Source organism: Triticum aestivum, chromosome 5B (genome assembly GCF_018294505.1).
Source record: "Triticum aestivum cultivar Chinese Spring chromosome 5B, IWGSC CS RefSeq v2.1, whole genome shotgun sequence".
Lineage (NCBI taxonomy): Eukaryota > Viridiplantae > Streptophyta > Magnoliopsida > Poales > Poaceae > Triticum > Triticum aestivum.
In genome coordinates, this window is record NC_057807.1 from 93999501 (window position 1) to 94020496 (window position 20996).

The following is a 20996-nucleotide window of genomic DNA, read 5'->3' on the forward strand; positions in this document are numbered from 1 at the left end:
TGAGCATGATTGCAATATTGTTAGTACGAATTCTTTGAATATCCATGATACTAATGATGATTGCACTAGTTATGATGAAAATATCTCTTATGAGCATGTCAACTTTTGTGGAGTGCATGTTTGCATGAACACACCAAATAGGGAAGATAGATATTGCAAGAGGCATAAGTACTTAGAAACCAAATTGTTGCAAGAAGAGCTAGGCGCGTGTGCTGATAATTTAAACTTTCTTAGCCATACTTGTGAACTTTGTAATGAACATGATCATTTTAGTACCCAATGCAAATTGTTTCATGATCGTATCGTGTCCAAAAATTGTGATGACTTGATTTCCCTTGCACATCATAAAGAGCTTAGCATTGTTTTGGGTTATGAAGAAATGAAACGTATAACTGAGGGTATTCCAAAATTTTCCCTTGATAAAGTTCTTGATTTTGATCTAGAGAAGATTTATATGTATTGTGCGGAGAATTGCATTGAAAATCCTTATATTGCCAATTACCTAAAGAAAAGAAAGCAAATAGAAGATGATGAGAATACTAATGAAAGGGAAGAGACTTCCCAATATCCTCCTATTATTTCTTATGATGAATCAGGTAATGAGGAGGAGCTTTCTATTCAACCGATCTCATCAATAGGGAGCTTAAAGAGGAAGGTTGAACTCACACATAATGTGAAGAATAAAAAGAAAAGAAGGAGCAACAAAGGTAGAAAGGTATCCCTCCCAAATGATGTTGCTCCTACTACTCATTGTGATGATGATAATTGCTATACTATTGGTGCTATCAATATTTTTAATGATGAGAGTGATTATGCTTATGATATGAAAGGGCCCAAGCTTGGGGAAGCTATGTTTAAGGAAGATGATATGTTTAGCATCCCAAGTTTTGATATGCAAAGTTGTTATGATGATAGCATGCCTCCTACCTATGATGATTATATTGATGAAAGTGGGTTCGGAAGAGTGTCAACTTTAGGAAGTAGTGATCCCACTATTTTGGAGTATGTTGAATTTTATTGTGATGAATATGAAAGTGGATTTGGAAGAGTGTCAACTTTATTTAGTGATTCCACTATCTTGGGAGAGGTTTCAATCGATTATGATGAGAACGAAGTTGCTACTTATGATGATTATTGTGATGAAACTTATGCTATAAAAAGTAGTGATGATTATATTTACAAATCTTGTCATGATTATGATTACCCTTTTTCTGAACATTACTCGTTTAATGTGGAAACAATTTTTAGTGTTCAAGTCTCTTATGATACTCCTACTATTCCGAATGAGAAGAAATTTGCTTATGTTGAGAGTAGTAAATTTTCTATGCAAGTAGATCATGAAAAGAATGCTTTAGGTGCTGGTTATATTGTTGAATTCATTCATGATGCTACTGAACATTATTATGAGAGAGGAACATATGCTTGTAGGAATTGCAATAATATCAAGTTTCCTCTCTATGTGCTTAAAGTTTTGAAGTTATGCTTGTTTTGCCATCCTATGCTAGTTGATTATTATTCCCATAAGTTGTTTGCTCACAAAATCCCTATGCATAGTAAGTGGGTTAGACTTAAATGTGCTAGTCATATGCTTCATGATGCTCCCATTATGTTTCAATTCTTATCTTTTTGTGAGCATCATTGTCATCATCATGCCTAGCTAAAAAGGCATTAAAGAAAAGCTCTTGTTGGGAGACAACCCAATATTTATCCTTACTTTTTTTGTGTGTACACATGATTATGCTACTGTAGTAATCATGTTTTATAGCTTTTATTTCAATAAAGTGCCAAGTAGAACCTTTGGGAAGACTTGGGTGAAGTTTATGTGATCTTGCTGTGAAAAACAGAAACTTTAGCGCTCACGAGATTAGCTTCCACTTTTTACTGGAGAGTTATTATACATTGATTATTTTTGTAGATGATTAATAGACAAATTTCTCAGGTCCAGAAATTTATTTCATAATTTTTGGTGTTCCATAAGTATACGTTTGATACAGATTACTACAGACTGTTCTGTTTTTGACAGATTCTGTTTTCATTGTGTTGTTTGCTTATTTTGATAAATCTATGAGTAGTATCGGAGGGTATGAACCATAGAGAAGTTAGAATACAGTGGATATTACACCAATATGAATTTAGAATGAGTTCATTACAGTACCTAAGTGGTGGTTTTATTTTCTTATACTAACGGAGCTTACGAGTTTTGTGTTGAGTTTTGTGTGGTTGAAGTTTTCAAGTTTTGGGTAAAGATTCGATGGACTATGGAATAAGGAGTGGTAAGATCCTAAGCTTGGGGATTCCCAAGGCACCCCAAGGTAATATTCAAGGACACCCAAGCAACTAAGCTTGGGGATGCCCCGGAAGGCATCCCCTCTTTCGTCTTCGTTCATCGGTAACTTTACTTGGAGCTATATTTTTATTCGCCACATGATATGTGTTTTTCTTGGAGCGTCATTTTATTTTGCTAGTTTTTTCTCGATGTTATTTAGAATAATGTTTTGCATCTTTAGTTTCAATAAAAAGTCAAGGATAGCCTTTGCCATGCTTATTTTGCTAATATACATGTTGCTGTTTGAAAACAGAAAGTTTACCGCTGTTTCAAAAATTCCCTAGAAAAGTAAGAGAATGGTGTAACGTTGAATCTTTTTGCATATTAAGATCTGATAAATTTATTACAGTGGGCATTTTAGTTCATAATTTTTGAGGTTAGGGAAGTATTGATACTATTGCATTCTTTACAGACTGTACTGTTTTGACAGATTGCTATTATGTTTGAGTTGTTTGCATATGTTTGCTTGTTTAATGATTCTATTTGGTGATAGGAGTATTAAATATGCAGAGGCATTTAGTATGCAATGTTGAATAATAATTTTAGTGATTTGTTACAGTAGAAAATGATAAGGTTTTGCATTGGTTTATACTAACCTATCTCACGAGTTCTTGTTGAGTTTGTTGTGAATGAAGCTTTTGATAAAAAGAGAAACCATGATATAAGAGGAATTAAGGAGACACAAAAGTTCAATCTTGGGGATGCCCAAGGCACCCCAAGATAATATTTCAAGAATTCTCAAGCATCTAAGCTTGGGGATGCCCTGATAGGCATCCCACCTTTCTTCTTCAACAACTATCGGTTAGTATCGGTTGAGCCTAAGTTTTTGCTTCTTCACATGAGTTGTGTTATCCTTGCAATGTAGTTTTCTTTAGATTTGCTTGCTGTTTTAACAAAGTATCAAGATCTGAAATTATTAAATGGGAGAGTCTTCACATAGTTGCATAATTATTCGACTACTCATTGATCTTCACTTATATCATTCGGAGTAGTTTTTGTTATTGCTCATAGTGCTTCACTTATATCTTTTGAGCGTGATAATTTTTGCTCTAGTGCTTCACTTATATCTTTTAGAGCACAGTGGTGGATTTGTTTTAAAGAAACTATTGAACTCTCATGCTTCACTTAGATTATTTTGAGAGTCGTTAATAGCATGGTAATTTGCTTAATATTAATATACTTGGTATTCAAGATATGTGAAACTTTCTTATGAGTGTGTTGAATACTAAGATAAGTTTGATGCTTGATAATTGTTTTGAGATATGGAGGTGATAATAGCAAAGTCGTGCTAGTTGGGTGATTGTGAATTTGAGAAATGCTTGTGTTGAAGTTTGCAAGTCCTGTAGCATGCACGTATGGTTAAAGTTGTGTAACAAATTTGAAACATGAAGTGTACCTGGCTTGTGCATCCTTATGAGTGGCGGTCGGGGACGAGCGATGGTCTTTTCCTACCAATCTATCCCCCTAGGAGCATGCGCGTAGTACTTGATTTTTGATGACTTCTAAACTTTTGCAATAAGTATATGAGTTCTTTTGACTAATGTTGAGTCCATGGATTATACGCACTCTCACCTTTCCGCCTTTGCTAGCCTCTTCGGTACCATGCATTGCCCTTTCTCACCTTGAGAGTTGGTGCAAACTTCGCCGGTGCATCCAAACCCCGTGATACTATACGCTCTATCACACATAAACCTCCTTATATCTTCCTCAAAATAGCCACCATACCTACCTATTATGGCATTTCCATAGCCATTCCGAGATATATTGCCATGCAACTTCCACCATCATCATCATGACATACATTACTTTTGTCATATTGCCCTTGCATGATCATGTAGTTGGCATCGTATTTGTGGCAAGGCCACCATGCATTATTTTTCATACATGTCACTCTTGATTCATTGCACCATCCCGGTACACTGCCGGAGGCATTCATATAGAGTCATATCTTGTTCTAGTTTCGAGTTGTAATCCTTATGTTGTAATCAATAGAAGTGTGATGATCATCATTATTAGAGCATTGCCCAATCAAAAAAAAGAAAAAGAAAAGAAAGGCCAAAAAAAGGGAGGCCCAAAAAAAATAAAAAAATAAAAAGGGCAATGCTACTATCTCTTTGTCCACACTTGTGCTTCAAAGTAGCACCTTGTTCTTCATATAGTGAGTCTCATATATTGTGCTTCAAAGTAGCACCATGCTTTTCATGTAGAGAGTCTCATGTGTTATCACTTTCATATACTAGTGGGAATTTTTCATTTTAGAACTTGGCTTGTATATTCCTACGATGGGCTTCCTCAAATGCCCTAAGTCTTCGTGAGCAAGCAAGTTGGATGCACACCCACTAGTTTTCTTTTGTTGAGCATTCATTTATAGCTCTAGTGCATCCGTTGCATGGCAATCCCTACTCCTCATGTTGACATCAATTGATGGGCATCTCCATAGCCCGTTGATTATCCTCGTCAATGTGAGACTTTCTCCTTTTTTGTCTTCTCCACACAATCCCCATCATCATATTCAATTCCACCCATAGTGCTATATCCATGGCTCATGCTCATGTATTGCGTGAAGGTTGAAAAAGTTTGAGATTATTTAAGTATGAAACAATTGCTTGGCTTGTCATCGGGGGTATAGAAGTTGGTAACATCTTTGTGTGACGAAAATGAAGCATAGCCTAACTATATGATTTGTAGGGATGAACTTTCTTTAGCCATGCTATTTTGAGAAGACATGATTGCTTTTGATTAGTATGCTTGAAGTATTATTATTTTTATGTCAATATGAACTTTTGTCTTGAATCTTTCGGATTTGAATATTCATGACAGAATTAAGAAGATTTACATTGAAATTATGCCAAAGTATCACTCCGGATCAAAAATTCTCTTTTTATCATTTACCTACTCGAGGACGAGCAGGAATTAAGCTTGGGGATGCTTGATACGTCTCCAACGTATATATAATTTTTGATTGCTCCATGCTACTTTATCTACTTCTTTAGGCAATATTGGGCTTTATTATCCACTTTTATATTATTTTTGGGACTAACCTATTAACCAGAGGCCCAGCCCAGATTTGCTGTTTTATGCCTATTTCAATGTTTCGAGGAAAAGGAATATTAGACAGAGTCAAAACGGAGCAAAATCAACTGGAGAAGTTATTTTTGGAAGGAAAGCAACCCAGGGAACTTGGAGTGCATGTCAGGGGAGATACGGGCTGCCCACGAGGGTGGCCCCTCCCTGGGCGCGCCCCCTGCCTCGTGGGGCCCCCGAAGCTCCACCGACGTACCCCTTGCACCATATATACCTACGTACCCTAAAACTTCCAGAACAGAAGATAGATCGGGAGTTCCGCCACTGCAAGCCTCTTTAGCCACCAAAAACCAATCGGGACTTGCTCCGGCACCCTGCCGGAGGGGGATCCCATCACCGGAGGCCATCTTCATCATCCCGGCGCTATCCATGACGAGGAGGGAGTAGTTCACCCTCGGGGCTGAGAGTATGTACCAGTAGCTATGTGTTTGATCTCTCTCTCTCTCTCTCTCTCTCTCTCGTGTTCTCTCTCGTGTTCCTCTATGGCACGATCTTGATGTATCCCGAGCTTTGCTATTGTAGTTGGATCTTTATGATGTTTCTCCCCCTCTACTCTCTTGTGATGAATTGAGTTTCCCCTTTGAAGTTATCTTATCGGATTGAGTCTTTTATGAGAACACTTGATGTATGTCTTGTCGTGATTATCTGTGGTGACAATGGGATATCATGTGCCACTTGATATATGTTTTGGTGATCAACTTGCGGGTTTCGTGACATTGGGAACCTATGCATAGGGGTTGGCACACGTTCTTGACTCTCTGGTAGTAGCTTTGGGGCACCCTTTGAAGTACTTTTATGTTGGTTGGATGAATCTGAGATTGTGTGACGTATATCATATAATCATGCCCATGGATACTTGAGGTGACAATGGAATATCTAGGTGACATTAGGGTTTTGGTTGATTTGTGTCTTAAGGTGTTATTCTATTACGAACTATTTTATAGATCGATCCGAAAGAATAACTTTGAGGTGGTTTCGTACCCTACCATAATCTCTATGTTTGTTCTCTCTATTAGTGGCTTTGGAGTGACTCTTTGTTGCATGTTGGGGGCTTGTTATATGATCTATCTATGTTATTATTGTTGAGAGAACTTGCACTAGTGAAAGTATGAACCCTAGGCCTTGTTTCCTATCATTGCAATACCGTTTACGCTCACTTTTATCGCTCGCTACCTTGCTGTTTTTATTATTTCAGATTACAAATACCTTTATCTACTACCTATTTTGCACTTGTATCTTCATCTCTTTGCCGAACTAGTGCACCTATACAATTTACCATTGTATTGGGTGTGTTGGGGACACAAGAGACTCTTTGTTATTTGGTTGCAGGGTTGTTTGAGAGAGACCATCTTCATCCTACGCCTCCTACGGATTGATAAACCTCAGGTCATCCACTTGAGGGAAATTTGCTACTGTCCTACAAACCTGTGCACTTGCAGGCCCAACAACGTCTACAAGAAGAAGGTTGTGTAGTAGACATCAGTTTTCCTCATGGAGCTTATTCTTTTCTTCATGACTTCGGGTCAATACACGGCGGATAGCTTCTTACTGCGATTCCGCGTACCTATGACACTCCCTGGCTGCATCCAAATCCTTCTGCAGTTGATTCATCGACTCGGCTGCTATTGGGCAATCTTTCATTAGAAAAGTTGTCCCAAACAATTCTACATGTTAAGTGTTTTATTAATCACCATGCGCTTCCCTGGTGAACTTCTTGACCTCTCAGTTCGGCCTTCACATATGCCAACTGTGTTCGGTTTAGATCAAGGTACTCGGACAACTTTTTGTTTTGTTCCCTTGACGCCTGCACCGTATTGCAGCAGTATACAAGTTCAAACCATTAATTTGGTCGTCCCGCGCAAATTAAGGCTCGGGGGCTACTGGGTTAGGATTTGTGTTCGGTTCTCCAAACCAATCACATAACTGCAGGTTGGTCAATAGAAGGTTGGTGACTCCCTCAAACCCTGCTCGAGCGGCTTCGAGATACGCGCTACCGAACTAAGAGCGTTACGCTCTTGTTTGGAAAACGCAGAATGATGCAGAGACTCCTTCCACCGTTGGTGATTCATCACACTTTCAACTTCGGAATTGGTAACCGAGACGTCCTTGGGATCCCCTGGAAGTTGGTCTGCGGTAGGGAACTTGATACGTCTCCAACGTATCTATAAAAATAATTATTGTTCCATGCTGTTATATTATCATTCCTGGATGTTTTACAATCATTTTATAGTCATTTTATATCATTTTTTGGTACTAACCTATTGACATAGTGCCCAGTGCCAGTTGACGTTGCTTGTTTTTTACATCGCAGGAGATCAATACCAAACAGAGTCCGAACGCAACGAAACTTTTTGTGAATTTTTTCTGGACCATAAGACACTGTATGGGCCAACAAAGTACCTGAGGGGTGCTCCGAGGGGAGCACAACCCACCAGGGCATGCCTAGACCCCCAGGCGCGCCCAGGTGGGTTGTGCCCACCTCGGTGGCCTCCTGCACCGCCTCTTTGCTCTATAAATACCCCAATATTCCAGAAACCCTAGTAGAGTCGACGAAAATCAATTCCAGCCACCGCAAGTTCCAGAAACACCAGATCCAATCTAGACATCATAGAGGGGTTCATCACGTCCATTGGTGCCTCTCCAATGATGTGTGAGTAGTTCTTTGAAGACCTACGGGTCCGTAGTTAGTAGCTAGATGGCTTCCTCTCTCTCTCTTTATTCTTAATACAATGGTCTCTTGGAGATCCATATGATGTAAGTCTTTTTGCGATGTGTTTGTTGGGATCCGACGAACTTTGAGTTTATGATTAGATCTATGTGTTTATCCATGGAAGTTATTTGAGTCTTCTTTGATCTCTTATATGCATGATTGATTATAGCCTCGTATTTCTTATCTGATATTTGGGTTTTGTTTGGCCAACTTGATCTATTTATCTTGCAATGGGAAGATGTGCTTTGTGATAGGTTCGGTCTTACGGTGCTTGATCCTAGTGATAGAAGGGGAAATGACACGTATGTATCGTTGCTACTAAGGATAACAAGATGGGGTCTATTTCTACATAAATAGATCTTATCTACATCAGTCATCGTTCTTATTGCATTACTCCGTTTCTCCATGAACTTAATACACTAGATGCATGCTGGATACTGTCGATGTGTGGAGTAATAGTAGTAGATGCAGGCAGGAGTCGGTCTACTAATCTTGGACGTGATGCCTATATAATGATCATTGCCTGGATATCGTCATGATTATTTGAGGTTCTACCAATTCCCCAACAGTAATTGTTTTCCCACCGTTTGCTATTTTTCTCGAGAGAAGCCACTAGTGAAACATACAGCCCCCGGGTCTCTTCATATCATATTTGCCTTTGCGATCTATTTTCCTTTGCTTTTATTTTCAGTTCTATTAAACCAAAAATACAAAAATACCTTGCCGCACTTTATTTTATTTGCGATCTATTTATCCTATCTATTACAACTTTACCCCGTCTGCTCGCCAATTTCTGGCACCGTTACCCAAAAGGGATTGACAACCCCTTTAACACATCGTGTTGCGAGTATTTGTTATTTGTGTGCAGGGGTTGTTTACGTTGTGTTGCGTGGTTCTCCCACTGGTTTGATAACCTTGGTCTCATCACTGAGGGAAATACCTACCGTTGTTGTGCTGCATCATCCCTTCCTATTTGGGGAAGTACCAACATAGTTCTAGCAGACATCAAAAGGAATTTCTGGCGCCATTGCCGGGGAGGATCATCAACATCAACCGGGTTCCTAATCACAAATCTCATCTCCTTGCAATTTACATTATTTGCCATTTTCCTCTCGTTTCCCTCTCCCCCACTTCACAAAAGTTTGTCGTTTTATTCGCCCTCTTTTTTTCATTCGCCATTTTTTGTCAGATCTATTCGCATTCTTGCTTTCTCATCAAAATGGCTAGTTTGACCGCTCCTCCTTTGTTACCAGATTTTGAAGTTCTATACTTCAAACAAATACAAGGAGAAAATTTGAAAGATGCTTGGTACAGGCTAATGGAGTTCTACCGTGTTTGCAATTTAAAGGGAGATGCAAAAAATTTGCTTATAAATTTTTATGTGGGATTGGCTTTGCATCATAGACAACTTTTAGATTTTGCCGCAAAAGGGAATTTTACTGAGCTTGATGTCAATGCTGCCTATGAAATCTTAGAAGGAATTTTGGGGGTTCCACCACAAAAGAAAGGGTTTTCTTTCACCCCAGAGGGAGCTCAAATTTTAGAAAAACTTGGTGATTTGCATAAGCATATGGTTGAGTTGCAAAAATATAATGAACCTCTTAAACATCTCAACGGTAGTATCAACCGGATGAACAATTTGATTACCCTTTGCAATAAATGGTTGGACATTTTAGTGTTGGAAATATGCCCTAGAGGCAATAATAAAATGATTATTATTATATTTCCTTGTTCATGATAATTGTCTATTATTCATGCTATAATTGTGTTATCCGGAAATCGTAATACATGTGTGAATACATAGACCACAACATGTCCCTAGTGAGACTCTAGTTGACTAGCTCGTTGATCGACTGATAGTCATGGTTTCCTGACTATGGACATTTGGATGTCGTTAATAACGGGATCACATCATTAGGAGAATGACGTGATGGACAAGTCCCAATCCTAAGCATAGCACAAGATCGTGTAGTTCGTTTGCTAGAGCTTTTCCAATGTCAAGTATCTTTTCCTTAGACCATGAGATCGTGTAACTCCCGGATACCGTAGGAGTGCTTTGGGTGTACCAAACGTCACAACGTAACTGGGTGACTATAAAGGTATACTACGGGTATCCCCGAAAGTATCTGTTGAGTTGACACGGATCGAGACTGGGATTTGTCACTCCGTATGACGGAGAGGTATGTCTGGGCCCACTCAGTAATGCATCATCATAATGAGCTCAATGTGACCAAGTGTTTGGTCACGGGATCATGCATTACAGTACGAGTAAAGTGACTTGCCGGTAACAAGATTGAACGAGGTATTAGGATACCGACGATCGAATCTCGGGCAAGTAACGTACTGATTGACAAAGGGAATTGTATACGGGGTTACTCGAATCCTCGACATCGTGGTTCATCCGATGAGATCATCGTGGAACATGTGGGAGCCAACATGGGTATCCAGATCCCGCTGTTGGTTATTGACCGGAGAGTCGTCTCGGTCATGTCTGCATGTCTCCCAAACCCGTAGGGTCTACACACTTAAGGTTCGGTGACGCTAGGGTTGTAGAGATATTAGTATGCAGTAACACGAAAGTTGTTTAGAGTCCCGGATGAGATCCCGGACATCACGAGGAGTTCCGGAATGGTCCGGAGGTGAAGAATTATATATAGGAAGTCAGGTTTCGGCCATCGAGAAAGTTTCGGGGGTTACCGGTATTGTACCCGGACCACCGAAAGGGTCCCGGGGGTCCACCAGGTGGGGCCACCTATCCCGGAGGGCCCCATGGGCTGAAGTGGGAGGGGAACCAGCCCCTGGTGGGCTGGTGCGCCCCCCCCCCTTGGGCCCCCCCTGCGCCTCGGGTTGGAAACCCTACGGGTGGGGGCGCCTCCACCTGGCTTGGGGGGCAAGTTTCCCCCTGGCCGCCGCCCCCCCCTTGGAGATTTGATCTCCTAGGGCCGGCACCCCCCCAGGGGGCCTATATAAAGAGGGGGGAGGGAGGGTAGCCGCACCCAAGTCTCTGGCGCCTCCCTCTCCCTCTGCAACACCTCTCCCTCTCGTAGAGCTTGGCGAAGCCCTGCCGAGATCGCTGTTGCATCCACCACCACGCCGCCGTGCTGCTGGATCTCCATCAACCTCTCCTTCCCCCTTGCTGGATCAAGAAGGGGGAGACATCTTCCCAACCATACGTGTGTTGAACGCGAAGGTGCTGTCCATTCAGCACTAGGATCATCGGTGATTTGGATCACGACGAGTACGACTCCCTCAACCTCGTTCTCTTGAACGGTTCCGCTCACGATCTACAAGGGTATGTAGATGCACTCCTCTCTCTCGTTGCTAGATGAACTCCATAGATTGATCTTGGTGAAGCGTAGAATTTTTTTATTTTCTGCAACGTTCCCCAATAGTGGTATCAGAGCTAGGTCTATGCGTAGTTTCTTTGCACGAGTAGAACACAAATCTGTTGTGGGCGTAGATGTTGTCAATCTTCTTGCCACTACTAGTCTTATTTTGCTTCGGCGGCATCGTGGGATGAAGCGGCCCGGACCGACCTTACACGTATGCTTACATGAGACAGGTTCCACCGACTGACATGCACTAGTTGCATAAGGTGGCTAGCGGGTGTCTGTCTCTCCTACTTTAGTCGAAGCGGATTCGATGAAAAGGGTCCTTATGAAGGGTAAATAGAAATTGGCATATCACGTTGTGGCTTTTACGTAGGTAAGAAAACGTTCTTGCTAGAACCCTATTGCAGCCACGTAAAACATGCAACAACAATTAGAGGACGTCTAACTTGTTTTTGCAGCATATGTCTTGTGATGTGATATGGCCAAAAGTTGTGATGAATGATATATATGTGATGTATGAGATCATGTTCTTGTAACAGGAATTATGACTTGCATGTCGATGAGTATGACAACCGGTAGGAGCCATAGGAGTTGTCTGAATTATTGTATGAGCTACGTGTCAATGATTAAACGCCATGTAATTACTTTACTTTATTGCTAAACCGTTAGCCATAGTAGTAGAAGTAATAGTTGGCGAGCAACTTCATGGAGACACGATGATGGAGATCATGATGATGGAGATCATGGTGTCATGCCGGTGACGAAGATGATCATGGAGCCCCGAAGATGGAGATCAAAGGAGCTATATGATATTGGCCATATAATGTCACTATTTGATTGCATGTGATGTTTATCATGTTTTTGCATCTTATTTTCTTAGAAAAACGGTAGTAAATAAGATGATCCCTCATAATAATTTCAAGAAAGTGTTTCCCCTAACTATGCGCCGTTGCGAAAGTTTGTTGTTTTGAAGCACCACGTGATGATCGGGTGTGATAGATTCCAACATCCACATACAACGGGTGTAAGACAGATTTACACATGCAAAACACTTAGGTTAACTTGACGAGCCTAGCATGTACAGACATGGCCTTGGAACACAAGAGACCGAAAGGTCGAACATGAGTCGTATGGAAGATACGATCAACATGGAGATGTTCACCGATGATGACTAGTCCGTCTCACATGATGATCGGACACGACCTAGTTGACTCGGATCATGTATCACTTAGATGACTAGAGGGATGTCTAATCTGAGTGGGAGTTCATTAAATAATTTGATTAGATGAACTTAATTATCATGATCTTAGTCTAAAAACCTTTGCAAAATTTCTTGTAGATCAAATGGCCAACGCTCATGTCAACCTCAACTTCAACGCGTTCCTAGAGAAAACCAAGCTGAAAGATGATGGCAGCAACTATTCGGACTGGGTCCAGAACTTGAGGATCATCCTCATAGCTGCCAAGAAAGCATATGTCCTAGAAGGACCGCTAGGTGAAGAACCCATCCCAGAGAACCAAGACGTTATGAACGCTTGGAAGTCACGTGCTGATGATTACTCCCTCGTTCAGTGTGGCATGCTTTACAGCTTAGAACCGGGGCTCCAAAAGCGTTTTGAGCAACACGGAGCATATGAGATGTTCGAGAAGCTGAAAATGGTTTTACAAGCTCATGCCCGGGTCGAGAGATATGAAGTCTCCGACAAGTTCTACAGTTGTAAGATGGAGGAAAATAGTTCTGTCAGTGAGCACATACTCAAAATGTCTGGGTTGCACAACCGCTTGTCCCAGCTGGACATTAACCTCCCGGACGAGGCGGTCATTGACAGAATGCTTTAGTCGCTCCCACCTAGCTACAAGAGCTTTGTGATGAACTACAATATGCAGGGGATGGTGAAAACTATTCCTGAAGTATTTTCAATGCTGAAATCAGCGGAGGTGGAAATCAAAAAGGAACATCAAGTGTTGATGGTCAATAAAACCACTAAGTTCAAGAAAGGCAAGGGTAAGAAGAACTTCAAGAAGGACGGCAAGGAAGTTGCTGCGCCCGGTAAACCAGTTGCAGGGAAGAAGCCAAAGAATGGACCCAAGCCTGAGACTGAGTGCTTTTATTGCAAAGGGAAGGGTCACTGGAAGCGGAACTGCCCCAAATACTTAGCGAACAAGAAGGACGGCAACACTAAAGGTGTATGTGATATACATGTAATTGATGTGTACCTTACCAGTACTCGTAGTAGCTCCTGGGTATTTGATACCGGTGCGGTTGCTCATATTTGTAACTCAAAGCAGGAGCTGCGGAATAAGCGGAGACTGGCGAAGGACGAGGTGACGATGCGCGTCGGGAATGGTTCCAAGGTCGATGTGATCGCCGTCGGCACGCTACCTCTACATTTACCTACGGGATTAGTTTTAAACCTTAATAATTGTTATTTAGTGCCAGCTTTGAGCATGAATATTGTATCTGGATCTCGTTTAGTACGAGATGGCTACTCATTTAAATCTGAGAATAATGGTTATTCTATTTATATGAGAGATATGTTTTATGGTCATGCCCCGCTGGTCAATGGTTTATTCTTAATGAATCTCGAACGTGATGTTACACATATTCATAGTGTGAATACCAAAAGATGTAAGGTTGATAACGATAGTCCCACATACTTGTGGCACTGCCGCCTTGGTCACATTGGTGTCAAGTGCATGAAGAAGCTCCATGCTGATGGACTTTTAGAGTCTCTCGATTATGAATCATTTGACACATGCGAACCATGCCTCATGGGCAAAATGACAAAGACTCCGTTCTCCGGAACAATGGAGCGAGCAACCAACTTATTGGAAATCGTACATACTGATGTGTGCGGTCCGATGAGCGTTGAGGCTCACGGAGGCTATCATTATGTTCTCACTCTCACTGATGACTTAAGTAGATATGGGTATGTCTACTTGATGAAACACAAGTCTGGGACCTTTGAAAAGTTCAAGGAATTTTAGAATGAGGTAGAGAATCAACGTGACCGAAAAATAAAGTTCTTACAATCAGATCGTGGAGGAGAATATTTAAGTCACGAATTTGGTACGCACTTAAGGAAATGTGGAATCGTTTCACAACTCACGCCGCCTGGAACACCTCAGCATAACGGTGTGTCCGAACATCGTAATCGCACTCTATTGGATATGGTGCGATCTATGATGTCTCTTATCGATTTACCGCTATCATTTTGGGGATACGCTCTAGAGACAGCTACATTCACTTTAAATAGGGCACCGTCTAAATCCGTTGAGACGACACCGTATGAATTATGGTTTGGGAAGAAACCTAAGTTGTCGTTTCTAAAAGTTTGGGGATGCGATGCTTATGTCAAGAAACTTCAACCTGAAAAGCTCGAACCCAAGTCAGAAAAATGCGTCTTCATAGGATACCCTAAGGAAACCATTGGGTATACCTTCTACCTTAGATCCGAAGGCAAGATCTTTGTTGCCAAGAAAGGGTCCTTTCTGGAGAAAGAGTTTCTCTCGAAAGGAGTAAGTGGGAGGAAAGTAGAACTCGATGAAGTACTACCTCTTGAACCGGAAAGTGGTGCAGCTCAGGAAAATGTTCCTGTGGTGCCTACACCAACTGGAGAGGAAATTAATGATGATGATCAAGGTACTTCGGATCAAGTTGCTACTGAACTTCGTAGGTCCACAAGGACACGTTCTACACCAGAGTGGTATGGCAACCCTGTCCTGGAAATCATGTTGTTAGACAACGGTGAACCTTCGAACTATGAAGAAGCGATGGCAGGCCCAGATTCCAACAAATGGCTTGAAGCCATGCAATCCGAGATAGGATCCATGTATGAAAATAAAGTATGGACTTTGACAGACTTGCCCGATGATCGGCGAGCGATAGAAAACAAATGGATCTTTAAGAAGAAGAGGGACGCAGATGGTAATGTTACCATCTATAAAGCTCGACTTGTCGCTAAGGGTTATCGGCAAGTTCAAGGGGTTGAGTACGATGAGACTTTATCTCCCGTAGCAAAGCTGAAGTCCGTCCGAATCATGTTAGCAACTGTCGCATATTATGATTATGAGATATGGCAGATGGACGTCAAAACGACATTCCTTAACGGCTATCTTAAGGAAGAACTGTATATGATGCAGCCGGAAGGTTTTGTCGATCCTGAAAATGCTAACAAGGTATGCAAGCTCCAGCGATCCATTTATGGGCTGGTGCAAGCATCTCGGAGTTGGAACATTCGCTTTGATGAGATGATCAAAACATTTGGGTTTATGCAGACTTATGGAGAAGCCTGCGTTTACAAGAAAGTGAGTGGGAGCTCTGTAGCATTTCTCATATTATATGTAGATGACATACTTTTGATGGGAAATGATATAGAACTTTTGGACAGCATTAAGGCCTACTTGAATAAGTGTTTTTCAATGAAGGACCTTGGAGAAGCTGCTTACATATTAGGCATCAAGATCTATAGGGATAGATCGAGACGCCTCATAGGCCTTTCACAAAGCACATACCTTGATAAGATATTGAAGAAGTTCAATATGGATCAGTCCAAGAAAGGGTTCTTGCCTGTATTGCAAGGTGTGAGATTGAGCTTGGCTCAATGCCCGACCACGACAGAAGATATAGAAGAGATGAGTGTCATCCCCTATGCCTCAGCCATAGGGTCTATTATGTATGCCATATTGTGTACCAGACCTGATGTAAACCTTGCCGTAAGTTTGGTAGGAAGGTACCAAAGTAATCCCAGCAAGGAACATTGGACAGAAGTCAAGAATATCCTGAAGTACCTAAAAAGGACAAAGGACATGTTTCTCGTTTATGTAGGTGACGAAGAGCTCGTCGTAAAGGGTTATGTCGAAGCTAGCTTCGACACAGACCTGGATGACTCTAAGTCACAAACCGGATACGTGTATATTTTGAATGGAGGGGCATTAAGCTGGTGCAGTTGCAAGCAGAGCGTCGTGGCGGGATCTACATGTGAAGCGGAGTACATGGCAGCCTCGGAGGCAGCGTATGAAGCAATCTGGATGAAGGAGTTCATCACCGACCTAGGAGTCATACCCAATGCGTCGGGGCCAATCACCCTCTTCTGTGACAACACTGGAGCTATTGCCCTTGCCAAGGAGCCCAGGTTTCACAAGAAGACCAGGCACATCAAGCGTCGCTTCAACTCCATTCGTGAAAATGTTCAAGATGGAGACATAGATATTTGCAAAGTGCATACGGATCTGAATGTCGCAGATCCGTTGACTAAACCTCTTCCGCGAGCAAAACATGATCAACACCAAAACTCTATGGGTGTTCGATTCATCACAATGTAACTAGATTATTGACTCTAGTGCAAGTGGGAGACTGTTGGAAATATGCCCTAGAGGCAATAATAAAATGATTATATTATATTTCCTTGTTCATGATAATTGTCTATTATTCATGCTATAATTGTGTTATCCAGAAATCGTAATACATGTGTGAATACATAGACCACAACATGTTCCTAGTGAGCCTCTAGTTGACTAGCTCGTTGATCGACTGATAGTCATGGTTTCCTCACTATGGACATTTGTATGTCGTTGATAACGGGATCACATCATTAGGAGAATGATGTGATGGACAAGACCCAATCCTAAGCATAGCACAAGATCGTGTAGTTCGTTTGCTAGAGCTTTTCCAATGTCAAGTATCTTTTCCTTGGACCATGAGATCGTGTAACTCCCGGATACCATAGGAGTGCTTTGGGTGTACCAAACGTCATAACGTAACTGGGTGACTATAAAGGTATACTACGGGTATCCCCGAAATTATCTGTTGGGTTGACATGGATCGAGACTGGGATTTGTCACTCCATATGACGGAGAGGTATCTCTGGGCCCACTCGGTAATGCATCATCATAATGAGCTCAATGTGACCAAGTGTTTGGTCACGGAATCATGCATTACAGTACAAGTAAAGTGACTTGCCGGTAACGAGATTGAACGAGGTATTAGGATACCGATGATTGAATCTCGGGCAAGTAACGTACCGATTGACAAAGGGAATTGTATACGGGGTTACTCAAATCCTCGACATCGTGGTTCATCCAATGAGATCATCGTGGAACATGTGGGAGCCAACTTGGGTATCTAGATCCCGCTATTGGTTATTGACCGGAGAGTCGTCTCGGTCATGTCTGCATGTCTCCCAAACCCGTAGGGTCTACACACTTAAGGTTCGGTGACGCTAGGGTTGTAGAGATATTAGTATGCAGTAACCTGAAAGATATTATCATTTACCTACTCGAGGACGAGCAGGAATTAAGCTTGGGGATGTTGGTACGTCTCCAACATATCTATAATTTTTTATTGTTCCGTGTTGTTATATTATCATTCTTGGATGTTTTACAATCATTTTATAATAATTTTATATCATTTTTTGTACTAATCTATTGACATAGTGCCCAGTGCCGGTTGCTGTTTTCTGCTTGTTTTTTACATCGCGGGAAATCAATACCAAATGGGGTCCAAACGCACGGAAACTCTTTGTGGATTTTTTTCTGGACCATAAGACACCGTATGGGCCAAGAAAGTACCTGAGGGGTGTTCCGAGGGGAGCACAACCCATCAGGGTGTGCCTGGTCCCCCAGGCACGCCCATGTGGGTTGTGCCCACCTCGGTGGCCTTCTGCACTGCCTCTTTGCTCTATAAATACCCCAATATTCCAGAATCCCTAGGAGAGTCGACAGAAATCAATTCCATACACCGCAAATTCTAGAAACACTAGATCCAATCTAGACACCATCACGGAGGGGTTCATCATGTCCATTGGTGCCTCTTCGATGATGCGTGAGTAGTTCTTTGTAGACCTACAGGTCCGTAGTTAGTAGCTAGGTGGCTTCCTCTCTCTCCCTCTCTCTCTTGATTCTCAATACAATGGTCTCTTGGAGATCCATATGATGGAAGTATTCTTGTGGTGTGTTTGTTGGGATCCCATGAACTTTGAGTTTATGATCAGGTCTATGTTTTTATCCATGAAAGTTATTCGAGTCTTCTTTGATCTCTTAAATGCATGATTGATTATAGCCTCATATTTCTTCTTTGATATTTGGGTTTTGTTTGGCCAACTTGATCTATTTATCTTGCAATGGGAAGAGGTGCTTTGTGATGGGTTCGATCTTACGGTGCTTGATCCTAGTGACAGAAGGGGAAACGACACATAAGTATCGTTGCTATTAAGGATAACAAGATGGGGTCTATTTATACATAAATAGATCTTGTCTACATCATGCCATCGTTCTTATTGCATTACTCCGTTTTTCCATGAACTTAATACACTAGATGCATGTTGGATAGCTGTCGATGTGTGGAGTAATAGTAGTAGATGCAGGCAGGAGTCGGTCTACTAATCTTGGGTGTGATGCCCATGTAATGATCATTGCTTGGATATCGTCATGATTATTTGAAGTTCTATCAATTTCCCACCAGTAATTGTTTTCCCACCGTTTGCTATTTTTCTCGAGAGAAGCCACTAGTGAAACCTACGGCCCCGAGGTCTCTTCTTATCATATTTGCTTTTGCGATCTATTTTCCTTTGCTTTTATTTTCAGTTCTATTAAACCAAAAATACAAAAAAAATACCTTGCTGCACTTTATTTTATTTGCAATCTATTTATCCTATCTTTTACAACTTTACCCCGTCTCCTCGCCAATTTCTGGCGTCGTTACCTGAAAGGGATTGACAACCCCTTTAACATGTCTATTTGCGAGTATTTGTTATTTGTGTGCAGGGGCTATTTACGTTGTGTTGCGTGGTTCTCCCACTGGTTCGATAACCTTGGTCCCATCACTGAGGGAAATACCTACCGTTGTTGTGCTGCATCATCCCTTCCTCTTTGGGGAAATACCGATGTAGTTCTAGCAGACATTAGACCACCGTGTTAATGCCAGCCCCAGCCAAAGAACTCGGTTTGGGATTACCCTTGCACCTCTTCTATGTCCTCGACTGAAGGTGGCTCTACGTATCTCCTGCAGGTCTCAGCAAAGAGGATTATCACTATTTGCAGCGGCTATCGCCGATGACAACGCCGAAAAATGCAATAAACATATTACCTCTTAGTCGTGGGCGTGGCCAATGTAACTCCCGCTGTCGCCACATGTTTGGACGCTCTATGGTCGTCCGGCGCCGATGCAGCCGGTGCTGCCCTCGCTGGTGTCCAGCGCGTCATGCGACGGCCCTTGGGGGAGTAGAAGTTAGCATACTAGGAGCGGCATGAGGTGATCGTCTTTTGTGAGAAGGAACCTTTTTTTCACTTATGGCGGAGGAGGGAAGCGTCCCAGTGTGATCGACCAAAAGTGCCATTTTGGAGCCGTCAAGACTCTCCTGGTAAAAGACCCCATCCTCAAAATCGATCGACGTCTATGGATCGTCGTGGAATCCCAGGTCATCCTCGTGGGAATAGCTCTCCGGTTGAGGAGAAGGGCAGCTGACTATCTCGATCCAGCGCCTCTAGTTTTGTTCGGAAGGTTAGAAGATCTAATTAACAAAAATGGACATAACATCCAAACTATAAAGTGTAGCTGAACTCACCCATTCAATGGGGTTGTAGCTCGAGTAACCATCCTTGGGCTTTAGGCTGGTAAACTCTTGCTCTTCTCCTTTAAAGAGATCGACCAGTGTGGTGGCCATTGTTGCCTGGTTGGCAGGCCCCTTCCATTTGTAACAGGTCGCGTCATCCGTCACGTTGTAACACCATAGGGGTGCATCCTTTGCTGGAGAGGTTGGATACACCGAGTAATGGCAGGGGCCATCACGTCGATGATGGTTAACCCGTTGTGAGCTAAACACTTCACTTGAGCAGCTAGATGCTTTACTTCAGCGCTTTCCTTTTGGGAAGGACTTTTGGTCGCCAGTTAAACCTCTTCTTTGGAGAAGCGAGAGAGAATTCTGGCAGCCCCCTCTGAGCTGGATAGAATAGGGGGGCGTCTTCGATGTAGAACCACCCTGAGGTCCACTCTTCAGCATTCTTCTTATGAGTCCCTACTGGATACCATGTCGCAGCAATACACCATACTTCGGCCCCGCCGACCTTGTGAGTTTCCCCTCCTCAGGTGCGGAAGACAAAGCAGAAAATTTTCCTCCACAGTTTCAAGTGTGCCTCACAACCCAGGAACATCTCACAAAGGGCAACGTAACCCGAGATATGTAAAATTGATCTCGGGGTGAGGTGGTGGAGTTGGATCCCATAGAACTCTAATAAACCCCTTAGAAAAGGGTACCTAGGTAGATCAATTCTGTAACCATCATATACACACATCAACATACTCAAGCAGGACATAGGGCTTTACCACTTCGAGAGGTCCTAAACATGGGTAAATACTGTCTTTGTGTTCACTGTTACCCATCGATCCAGGATCCACAACTCAGGACCCCCTACCCGAGATCCGCCGGTTTTGACACCGACAACTAAGTTAATAGGTTAGTCCCAAAAAATGATATATAATTGCTTGAAAGTGTACAAAACATCCAATATTGATAATATAATAGCATGGAACAATAAAAAATTATAG